Below are 11677 nucleotides of genomic sequence, written 5' to 3'. Positions count from 1 at the left end.
GTTAGCTGACCTTTCTACATGCTTGAACAGCCCCAGGCATAAAACCCAGTCTCTGGAGTTACTCATCCACCCCAGAACCTCCCCAAGCTAACAATGCCTTTACCATACTGTCAAGATTCATGGCTGATTGGTATAGAACAGGCCAGTACTTTAGGAAAGGATCAGCCTGTGACTGAGACCACCCTAAGAAAGCACTGGCTTCCAGGTGCCCTGTGGGACTGCAGAGTTCTAATCTTGTGCCTTAGCTCACATGTTTCTGCTCCAAGCAGCCTTATCCAGCATTCTGTTCAGCTCCCCTTTCACAGATGAGGAAACTCGGGTTCAGAGAACAGAGGTCATCTGCCAAGGTCGGTATGCAAGATGGTGGCAGGGCCTGGGTCTGAAGCCAGGTGTGTCCCTTTGCCCTCACGTTCTTATCTGGAAGATTCCTTCCCGCACCCTGGAGAAGGAACAGGGTCTAGGGAGGGGGCTGGGGGGAGGGTTAGGAATTCAAATTGGTAGGACTTGGGGGGGAGGGGATGGGGAGTGGCAGCAGCTAGGACTTGGGCAACAGGGTCCTGAGCCTAGCAACACTGGGAGGGGCCTGGAGCACTTCCTGCCTGCTGAGTCAGAGTCACCTGAGGGACTCCAGGTGGAAACAGATTTTGGGTGAGATGTATCTGGGTTGAGGCCCCCAAAAAGCATCCCAAGGTGGAGGGCCAAGAGGTAGAACTTGGTGCAGAGGGTCCCCCCCAGGAGAAAGAGGCCTCAGAGAGGGCCACGTTTTCCAGAAGCTGGGAGTGGTCAGCCTCCACAAGGTCAGGCCAGATAAGAGCAGCAATAAGGTCCAGCCTCCCTTGTGATTGTGACCAACGGCCCTGGCCCTGGGGCTTCCTGGTGTCCAGGCCGAACAGGAGATAGCCCCTTCCCCCACTGCCACAAGAGCTCCGGCAGACCCTTGTGGTGAGGAAGATGGAGATTTGGACATTTTGAGCCTTCTCCCAGGCGTCTGGAGATTCTTGATGCTTCGGTACCCTCAACCCGTGTAGAATAAATCTGCTCTCACTATTTCTGTTCTCTCAGCTGCTGGGAAGGAGCCTCGGGTAGCGAATTGGCACATGGCCAGACTTTGTACCCCCTCTATCTTGGGATACCTTCTGTGCCCATCTCTCTACAAAGACATGCATGGAGGCTTTTGAGCTATGCCAGCCTGCCTGCCTGTCCAACTTCCTCACATTCACCCTAGCCTAGGAAGTAAATGTGCCTATTTTATGCCCATTTTACAGGTGGGAAAACCACAACCCACAGAGGTCAGTTCTGGGGCAACAGGCTGGTCAACAACATGGCTAGGATTTGGATTTGAAACCATGGGGTGCCCACAGCAACAGAAGCTTGTGTCCTCATCTTTTTTTTTTTTTTTTGGTTTTTCGAGACAGGGTTTCTCTGTGGCTTTGGAGCCTGTCCTGGAACTAGCTCTTGTAGACCAGGCTGGTCTCAAACTCACAGAGATCCGCCTGCCTCTGCCTCCCAAGTGCTGGTATTAAAGGCGTGCGCCACCACCACCCGGCTGTCCTCATCTTTGCTTCTGAGTGCACCGCCCTCACCATCAGTCACCCTTGCCGCTGCTCACAACACCCTACAGACACTCAGGAAGACCGTGATTGTGAAATCATGGATTCAGGAAACTCAGTCAGGGGAGAGAGAGGTGGACAAGAGAGTTTTAAGACTGAGCAGGTGAAGCTCACTGACTTTTTGTCTTTTTGTTTGTTTGTTTTTCGAGACAGGGTTTCTCTGTGGTTTTGGAGCCTGTCCTGGAACTAGCTCTTGTAGACCAGGCTGGTCTCGAACTCACAGAGATCCGCCTGCCTCTGCCTCCCAAGTGCTGGGATTAAAGGCGTGCGCCACCACCGCCCGGCCCTTTTTTTTTTTTTTTTAAAAGGAAGGAAAGGTTTATTTTGGCTTATAGTTTGAGGTTACAGTGAGCCACCAGGAGTAGCCGCAACCATTGTGTACTTCTCCTTAGGAAGGGGGTAGGGGGGACCACTCACTTTGTAGATCAGGTCAGGCTGACTTTAAACTCACAGACATCTGCCTGCCTCTGCCTCCCCTCCCCCAGTCCCAGTGCTGGGATTAAAGGTGTATGCCACCACTGCCCCGCAAAGATACACATCTTATATTCATGAAACTGACAATAAAAGATGTTTTATTAAGAAAAGACAACTCAGCCGGGCGGTGGTGGCACACGCCTTTAATCCCAGCACTTGGGAGGCAGAGGCAGGCGGATCTCTGGGAGTTCGAGACCAGCCTGGTCTACAAGAGCTAGTTCCAGGACAGGCTCCAAAACCACAGAGAAACCCTGTCTTGAAAAACCAAAAAAAAAAAAAAAAAAAAAGACAACTCATTTGAAAAAAAACCTCATTTGTTCAATGAGTTATCTTGTTTTCCAAAGTATGTTCCAGAAAACCACAACTTTTTTGGCATCTGTGAACCAAAGAAATAAATTGGTATATAGCTTTCTTTTCTCCTTTTCTTTCTTTCCTTCCTTCCTTTCTTTCTTTTCTTGGAAGGCCTTACCTGGTTTGGGTATTAAGCAGATACTAGCTTCACAGAAGGAATTTGGCAGTGTTCTTTGTTTTTTTTTTTTGTTTTTTTTTTTATTTTTTATTTTTTATTTTTTGGTTTTTCGAGACAGGGTTTCTCTGTGGCTTTGGAGCCTGTTCTGGAACTAGCTCTTGTAGACCAGGCTGGTCTCAAACTCACAGAGATCCGCCTGCCTCTGCCTCCCAAGTGCTGGGATTAAAGGCGTGCGCCACCACAGCCCGGCTGGCAGTGTTCTTTGATTTCAATTTTGTGGAATAAGTTTAGAAGAATCGATATGAGATCTTTCTTAGAAGATCTTCCTTAGAAGATTTCAGCAGCAAATCCTCTGGTTCTAGGCCTTTTATTCAAGGCAAGACTTTAAAAAAGTTTTAGAGCCCAGTTCCAGGACAACCAGGATTATACAGAGAAACGCTGCCTCCAAAAGTAAATTTTAAAAATTTTCCAGATTTATTTTATGTGTATGGTTTGCTCAAATGTATGTCCGTGTATCACATGAGAAAAGGGAGTTGAAACTTGAGTTATGAACAGTTATGAGCAGCCATGTGTTTTTGACTGCTGAGCCATCTCAGCCCCAGAGGGAGGGTTTTAATAACAGCTTTACTCTCATAACTTGTAATTGGTCTGTTTGTGTTATTTATACCTTCAGGACTTAATTTTGGTAAATGTCGAGGAATTAGAAATTATCCCATTTCTTCCGGGTTATCCTGCTTTTCCAGTGTCAGTTTTCATAGCAGTAGTTTCCCATCGTGGTCTGAATTTTTGTTTGTTTGTTTTGGTTTTTGAAACAGGGTTTCTCCATGTAGCCCTGGCTGTCTGAGAACTCACTCTGCAGACCAGGCTGGCCTTGACCTCACAGAGACACCCCCCACACACACCTCCTGAGTGCTGGGATTAAAGGTGTGAGTCACCACTGCCCGGCCAGAAGTGTCTTCCTTTATTTTTTATTTATTTATTTATTTATTTTTTTTGGTTTTTCGAGACAGGGTTTCTCTGTGGTTTTGGAGCCTGTTCTGGAACTAGCTCTTGTAGACCAGGCTGGTCTCGAACTCACAGAGATCCGCCTGCCTCTGCCTCCCGAGTGCTGGGATTAAAGGCGTGCGCCACCACCGCCCGGCTGTGTCTTCCTTTATCACTTTCTATTTTATTTATTTTCTGACACAGGGTCTGTCTGTCACTGAAATTTTAGCTCATGGATTCAGTTAAAGTGGCTGACCAGTGTGCTCTAAGGGTATCCACCCATCTGCTCCCAAGTATTGGGGCAACAGGCTGTGCCCCGTGCCTACCTTTGCACTTTGGTTCTGGGGATTCAGACACAGGTCCTCAAGCTCACACGTTGGCCCCTTTACCAACTGAGCCATCTTCTCGCACTTCACAGTTTTATTATCCATCAGCTGCTGATGGCCACTTAGCTTGATTATTGTAATTAGTGGCACACACACAAGCAGTAATTAAAAGTCTTCCAACCAAAGTGCTCAAGGCTAGAAGGATTCAATACAGAATTCTACCAGACCTTTGGAGAAGAATAGTTGTGAATATTTCTTAATTTTGTAAAATATAAAACCAGAGGGAAATTTCCTATTTCTTTTTATAAAGATACTATTACTCTGATACCTAAATCCATACATTTTGATCAAGTTGGCTTCACCCCAGAGATGCAAGGATGGTTATACACACTATACACACACACACACACACATATATATACTCTGTAGTGGCATTTTATTTGTATTTTAATATTTAATAAATAGTCGGGCAGTGGTGGCGCACGCCTTTAATCCTAGCACTCAGGAGGCAGAGGCAGGCGGATCTCTGTGAGTTCGAGACCAGCCTGGTCTACAAGAGCTAGTTCCAGGACAGGCTCCAAAACCACAGAGAAACCCTGTCTCAAAAAACCAAAAAATAAATAAATAAATAAATAAATAAAGCTTGCCTGAAGATCAGAGAGTAAAACAACCCCATTGATCAGCCTTACAGACTAGGCAGTAGTAACACACACCTTTAATCCCAGTAGCCACACTAGTTGCCATAAAAACAGAGCAGTGCCTGCCTTTAATCCCTGTGGTACATGTCTTTAATCCCAGCCCTGGAGAGGATTATAAAACAGGAGGAGACAGCTCTCAGTCTCATCCTGGAGGTAGACTTCTCATTTTCGGGCTGAGTTAGAAGTAAGAATCAGTTGCTGGCTGCTTTGCTTTTCTGACCTTCAGGTTGAATCCTAGTTTCTCTGAGTTTTTAATCAATCGTGCTTCAGTACTTGACCACATAAACAGACTGAAAGACAAAAATCATATGATCAGGCTAGGCAGTAATGGAGCACATCTTTAATCCCAGCTCTCAGGAGGCTGAGACAGGTGGATCTCTGTTAGTTTGAGGCCAGGCTGGTCAACAGAATGAGTTTCCGGACAGCAAGGGCAATACAGAGAAACCCTGTCTTGAGAATAAAACAACAAAAACCATATGATCGGCCGGCGGTGGTGGCGCACGCCTTTAATCCCAGCACTCGGGAGGCAGAGACAGGCGGATCTCTGTGAGTTCGAGACCAGCCTGGTCTACAAGAGCTAGTTCCAGGACAGACTCCAAAACCACAGAGAAACCCTGTCTCAAAAAAACAAAAACAACAACAAAAAAAAAAACCATATGATCTTCTCAGAAACAGAAAAGTCTTTGTTTGAAAAATCTAACACTCCTTCGTGATGAAAGTCATGGAGATAATATATAAATACAAGGGACATATGGCAAAAAAAAAAATAAAGTTTTTACCAAGTTCACAGCAAACATCAATCTAAATGAAGAAAAATAAAGCATTTTCACTAAAATCTGAAATAAGACAAGACTGTCTACTCTCTGCAGGCCTATTCAATATAGTACTTGAAGTCTTGGCTAGGGCAGTAAGAGCTGAGGGAGATCAAGGGAATACAAATAGGAAGGGAAGAAATCAAAGTATCTTATTTGTAGATGCTATGGTTTTATGCATGAAAGATCCCAAGAAAAACCTACAGCTGATAAACACTTTGAGCAAAGTGGCAGGATACAAAATTAACACACAAAAATAAGTAGCCATCTTTTTTTTTTTATTTTTTTTATTTTTGGGTTTTCGAGACAGGGTTTCTCTGTGGTTTTGGAGCCTGTCCTGGAACTAGCTCTTGTAGACCAGGCTGGTCTCGAACTCCCAGAGATCCGCCTGCCTCTGCCTCCCGAGTGCTGGGATTAAAGGCGTGCGCCACCACCGCCGGGCAAGTAGCCTTCTTATATAGAAATAACAGAGAAAGAAATCAGGAAAACAGCACCTTTCAGAAGCCTAAAAAAAAATCTGAAGATAACTCTAACGAAGAAGATGGAAAAAACTGTTTAATCAGGTTGGAGAGATGGCTTAGATGATTAAAGGCACTGACTACTTTTTCAGAGGTTCAATTCCCAGCAACCCACATGGCAGCTCACAACTGTAGCTCCAGGTCCTGAACTGATACCCTCACCCAGACATGCATTCAGGAAAACAGAAATGCACATAAAATAAAAATAAATGAATCAAAAGTTAAAAATTAGCCGGGCGGTGGTGGCACACGCCTTTAATCCCAGCACTCGGGAGGCGCAGGCGGATCTCTGTGAGTTTGAGACCAGCCTGGTCTACAGAGCTAGTTCCAGGACAGGCTCCAAAGCCACAGAGAAACCCTGTCTCGAAAAACCAAAAAAAAAAAAAAAAAGTTAAAAATTGCATAATAAGGCCGGGCGGTGGTGGCGCACGCCTTTAATCCCAGTACTTGGGAGGCAGAGGCAGGCGGATCTCTGTGAGTTCGAGACCAGCCTGGTCTACAAGAGCTAGTTCCAGGAAAAAAAGAAATCCGACTGCTTCTGCCTCCCAAGTGCTGGGAGTGTTCTTTCTGAACAGAGCACCAACAACACAGGCCCTGAGACTGACAATTAAGAAAGGAGACCTTGCTCGGCGGTGGTGGCGCACGCCTTTAATCCCAGCACTTGGGAGGCAGAGGCAGGCGGATCTCTGTGAGTTCGAGACCAGCCTGGTCTACAAGAGCTAGTTCCAGACAGGCTCCAAAACCACAGAGAAACCCTGTCTGAAAAGCTTCTGTATGGCACAAGACAGCATAATTTGGTCAAAGCAACAGGCTACAGAATGAGAAAAGATTTTTACCAACTACAATTCTGATAGAAACTGAGTATCTAAAATATACAAAGAACTAAATAATTGAATATCAAGAAAATAACAAAGCCTGGTATAGTGGCCCATGCCCTTAATCCTAGGACTGAGGAGGCAAACAGTCAGGTCTCTGTGACTTTGAGGTCTATCGAGAGTTCTGGGAATGCCAGAGCTACATAGAGAGACCCTGTCTCAGAAAAAGAAAGAATAGGGTACAGAACTAAGCAGAGAGTTGTTGAAACACAAATAGCTGGGAAACACTTACAGAAATACTTGACATCCTTATTCTTCGGGGAAAAGCAAGTTAAACTACTGTGAGATTTTATCTTATACCAGTCAGAATGGCCAAGATGAACCAAATGACAGTTCATGTTAGCAAGGATGCTGGGAAAGGCTCATCAATTGTGGGTGGGAATGAAAACTTGTACAACCACTATTGAAATCAGTGTGGTGATTCCTTAGAAGTCTGTAAACTGATCTACCTCAAGATCTGGCTATACCACTTTCAGGCATACACCCAAAGGGCTTTTCATCTTACTAGAGACCTTTCTCATCTGCAGTTACTGCTGTTCCATTCATAATAGCCATAACTAGAAACAGCCTAGCTGTCTGTCAACTGGTGAATAGATAATTGAAATGTGGTACATTAAATTTTAATTAAAAAAGAATAAAAAAAAAGATTTACTAAACGACTACGGGGAGCAGGTGGAAATTTTAATTAAAAAAGAATAAAAAAAAAGAAATGTGGTACATTTACACAATGGAAAATTATTCAACTGTTAATTTTTTAAAAATTTACAAGCTGCCAGGCGATGGTGGCACACGCCTTTAATCCCAGCACTCGGGAGGCAGAGGCAGGCGAATCTCTGTGAGTTCGAGGCCAGCCTGGTCTACAAGAGCTAGTGCCAGGACAGGCTCTAAAGCTACAGAGAAACCCTGTCTCGAAAAACCAAAAAAAAAAAAAAAAAAAAATTTACAAGTCAATAGATAGAACTAGAAAACATATTCTGGCCAGGCGGTGATGGCGCACACCTTTAAACCCAGCACTCGGGAGGCAGAGGCAGGTCTACAAGAGCTAGTTTCAGGACAGGCTTTAAACCTACATATATGGTATCCTTTTTTTTACATGTGTGTTAGCTTTTTTGTTTGTTTGTTTTATTCTAGTTTGTTTTATGAGACAGGATTTCTCAGTGTAACAGCCCTGACTGTCCTGGAACTCTAACTTGCTAGTGTGGTGGGAGTTGCGCACCAACCACACCAGCCCTCAGGAGGCAGATTCAGGAAGATCTAAGTGAGTGTGACACCATCTTGACCTAAGTATTGAGTTCCAGGACAGCCAAGGTTACAGTATGAGACCTTGTCTCAAAGAAAACAAACCAAGTCAGGTGGTGGTGCCCGTCTTTAATCCCAGCACTTAGGCAGAGGCAGGCAGATTTCAGTGAGTTCAAGGCCAGTCTAGTCTACAGAGTGAGTTCCAGGACAACCATAGCTGTTACACAGAGAAACCCCGTCTCAAGAAACAAAACAAAACAACAAAACTCCAAACCAAACCACCAAACCACCAAAATGAAAACAACCAGCCCCATAAAAGAAATGAAGGAGGGTGGGTAGGAGCTGGGAGAAGCTGGGGAAGGGGAAAGGCACGAGCAGAATACATTTGTTTATTTATTTATTTATTTATTTATTTATTTATTTATTTATTTATTGGTTTTTCGAGACAGGGTTTCTCTGTGGCTTTGGAGCCTGTCCTGGAACTAGCTCTGTAGACCAGGCTGGTCTCAAACACACAGAGATCCTCCTGACTCTGCCTCTTGAGTGCTGGGATTAAAGGTGGTTGCCACCATTGCCCGGCAAGCAGAATACATTGTATGTAAAAAGTTACAAAAAAGCAAACCAATAGAGAGGTTGAGCTGATTAGAAGCACCTCAGGAAGCCAGCTCACCTAGCTATTCCAGGAGTGAAACAGCTGGACCATACAGCAGTTCTACTTTTCATTTTTTATTAAGGTTTTTATTAACATAAACTAAATATATGTAATAATGGATCTCGTGGCATTGTCACACATTTATATACTGTATTTCGATCACAATCACCCTATTACCCTCTGCTGTCTCCCTCCCATTTCCTCTGACCTATTCCTTTTTTTTTTTTTTTTTTTTGGTTTTTTGAGACAGGGTTTCTCTGTGGCTTTGGAGCCTGTCCTGGAACTAGCTCTTGTAGACCAGGCTGGTCTTGAACTCACAGAGATCCGCCTGCCTCTGCCTCCCGAGTGCTGGGATTAAAGGCGTGCGCCACCACCGCCCGGCTTCCTTTTACTAACCTGTCTTGGCTCTACTTTATTTTTTCTGGTTTGTAACTTAGTGATTTTTTTTTTTTTTTTGAGACAGACAGGGTTTCTCTGTAGCTTTGGAGCCTGTCCAGTTCTTGTAGATCAGGCTGGCCTCAAACTCACAGAGATCAGCCCATCTCTGCCTCCCGAATGCTGGGATTAAAGGTGTGTACCACCACTGTCTGGTGTGAATTTAATTGGAGGGGCTTACAGGAGGATAAGTGAATACTGATTTATGAGAGTCAGGACAACTTACCACGACTACACCTCTGAAGAAAATGTTCCTTCCTGTGATCACCATCACAGGAAGGAGTGGCAGGGCCTTGTGAGCCTTTCTCCCCTACTCGTGGGAAGAGTTTTAGTTTTGTTATTTTCAAAAAGTAGATTCCCCCCCCCCTTCTATAGAGGGTCTTTCTGTGTAGCCCTGGTTGTACCGGAACTCTCTCTGCTGACCAGACTGACCTCCAACTCAGAAACTGGCAAAAAACTAGATTTCTCTTATGTGTCTGTGTGTAGGTATGTTCAAGTGAGTGCAGGTGCCCAAGAAGGCCAGATGATTCCATGGAGTTGGAGTCACTGGCAGTTGTGAGCCACTTAACATGAGTGCTGGGACCTGAACTCTGGTCCTCTTCAAAAACAGAGTACTCCTAACTGCTGAGCATCTCTCCAGTCCCAAGGGGCTGGCCTGATTTACATTTCAACCAACAGAGTAGAAGGTATAAGGTCCCTTCTACCTACCATCATCATTTTTTAATTGATGAAGACTTGTTGTTGTCTTTTTTGTTTGTTTGTCTTTTTTTGTTTCTCTGCTTAACTTTCCTCACTGTCCTGGAACTAGCTCTTCTAGACCAGGCTGGCCTTGAACTGAAGGAGCTCCACCTGCCTCTGCCACCCAGAGTGCTGGGATTAAAGGCGTGCGCCACCACTGCCCAGCATTCAATGTGGATATTTTTTGTTTTGTTTTGTTGTTTTTGAGACATCTCACTATTCTTGGGTTCAAAGTAGTTTGTTTGTTTGTTTATCTCATGCACGTGAGTGTTTTGATGCATTTAAGTACGCGGGTTTCGTGCACGCGCCTAGGGCTTGAAGAGGTTAGAGGTTAGAAAAAAGGACTGAATAATCTCCTGGAACTGGCATTATGGATGACATATGGATACAGGGAACTGTCCTTGGGTTCTCTGCAAGTCTGCAAGAGGAGTAAGTGTGTTCTTTTTTTTTTTGGGGGGGGGGAGTTTCTTAATACAGGATTTCTCTGTGTAGCTTTTTTGGAGCCAGTCCTGAAACTTGCCCTGTAGACCAGGCTGGCCTTGAACTCACAGAGATCCACCTGTCTCTGCATAGCAAGTGCTGGGATTAAAGGTGAGCACCACCACCATCCAGCAGAGTAAGAGTTCTTAACCCAAGGTACCTTTGGAGGCCTTACCTCAGCATCCTGAGTATTGAAGTTTTAGGAGTGAGCCACCTTACCTACTTGTGGTTTTGCCCTAGCGCAAGGTATTTTTATTACTACTACGACTCTGTCTTATAACTTGAAGTATTTCTATATCTTCAGCATTAGTCTTTTTGCTCTAAATTGTTTTGGGTGATCTTATTCCCCCATAAATTCAATTATTTGTGTGTCTATGTATGTTTCTCTATATATTTTAGGATTGTCTATATTTTTGTTTTTCTAAACAAGGTTTCTGTGTAGACCAGACTGGCCTCAAACTCGAGTTCTGCCTACCCCTGTCTCCGGATTGTTGGGAGCAAACCTGTGTGCCACTATCACCTGGCTTTAATGTGTATTTCTTTGGTTAGAAGAACATTTGACTTTTTTAGGGGGGCGTCGGACGTTTTTCTTTTTCCTTGAGTTTTTTTGGTGTGGACTGTTGGGACAGGGTCTTACTATGTAACCTTGGGTGACCTGAAGCTCCTGACATTTTTTTTTTGTTTTTCGAGACAGGGTTTCTCTGTGGTTTTGGAGCCTGTCCTGGAACTAGCTCTTGTAGACCAGGCTGGTCTCGAACTCACAGAGATCCACCTGCCTCTGCCTCCCAAGTGCTGGGATTAAAGGCGTGCGCCACCACCGCCCGGCTTTCTGGGCTGTCTTTTGACCCTTGGGACCTGCTGTGATCACCGGAAAACTTGGATAAGCATAGGGTGTATAGGGACCTCCTGGTCCTCTGAGGAAGCCGGGTCGACCTTCGAGGGTGTGGGCACAAGGACCCCAGGAGGCATTGGGGTTAGAACTCCCGGGCTTCTCTTTAAAATCAGAACCACTCCAAGCCTTCGTACATCTCAGACCGTGGAGCCGGCAGTCTTCTGGGACTAAATGTTAGACTGGGCTACTCCTCATAGTTGAAGAACCAAGGGACGCAAACGGATCTGAGAGGTGAGGCGCAGGCCACCTGACACGGGTAGGTGGTGATGGTGTTGGGACTTCTGAAGGGTCAGGTCAGGCTCAAAAAGAAGCAGTCTTCCGTTTGGGGGCTAGGCATAGACATGGGATAGAGAACAGGGTCACTGTTCCACAGGGTGTGTGGGTCAAGTATTTCGCGATGAGGTTGCCGTCGTCCTGTTCTGGAGCCTTGGTCGGGATCCGGTCGGCGTCCGGGTTAGAGCTCCCGGGGCCTCCC

The sequence above is a fragment of the Chionomys nivalis genome, chromosome 3 (assembly GCF_950005125.1).
Source record: "Chionomys nivalis chromosome 3, mChiNiv1.1, whole genome shotgun sequence".
Classification (NCBI taxonomy): Eukaryota; Metazoa; Chordata; class Mammalia; order Rodentia; family Cricetidae; genus Chionomys; species Chionomys nivalis.
This window is presented reverse-complemented; position numbering follows the sequence as displayed.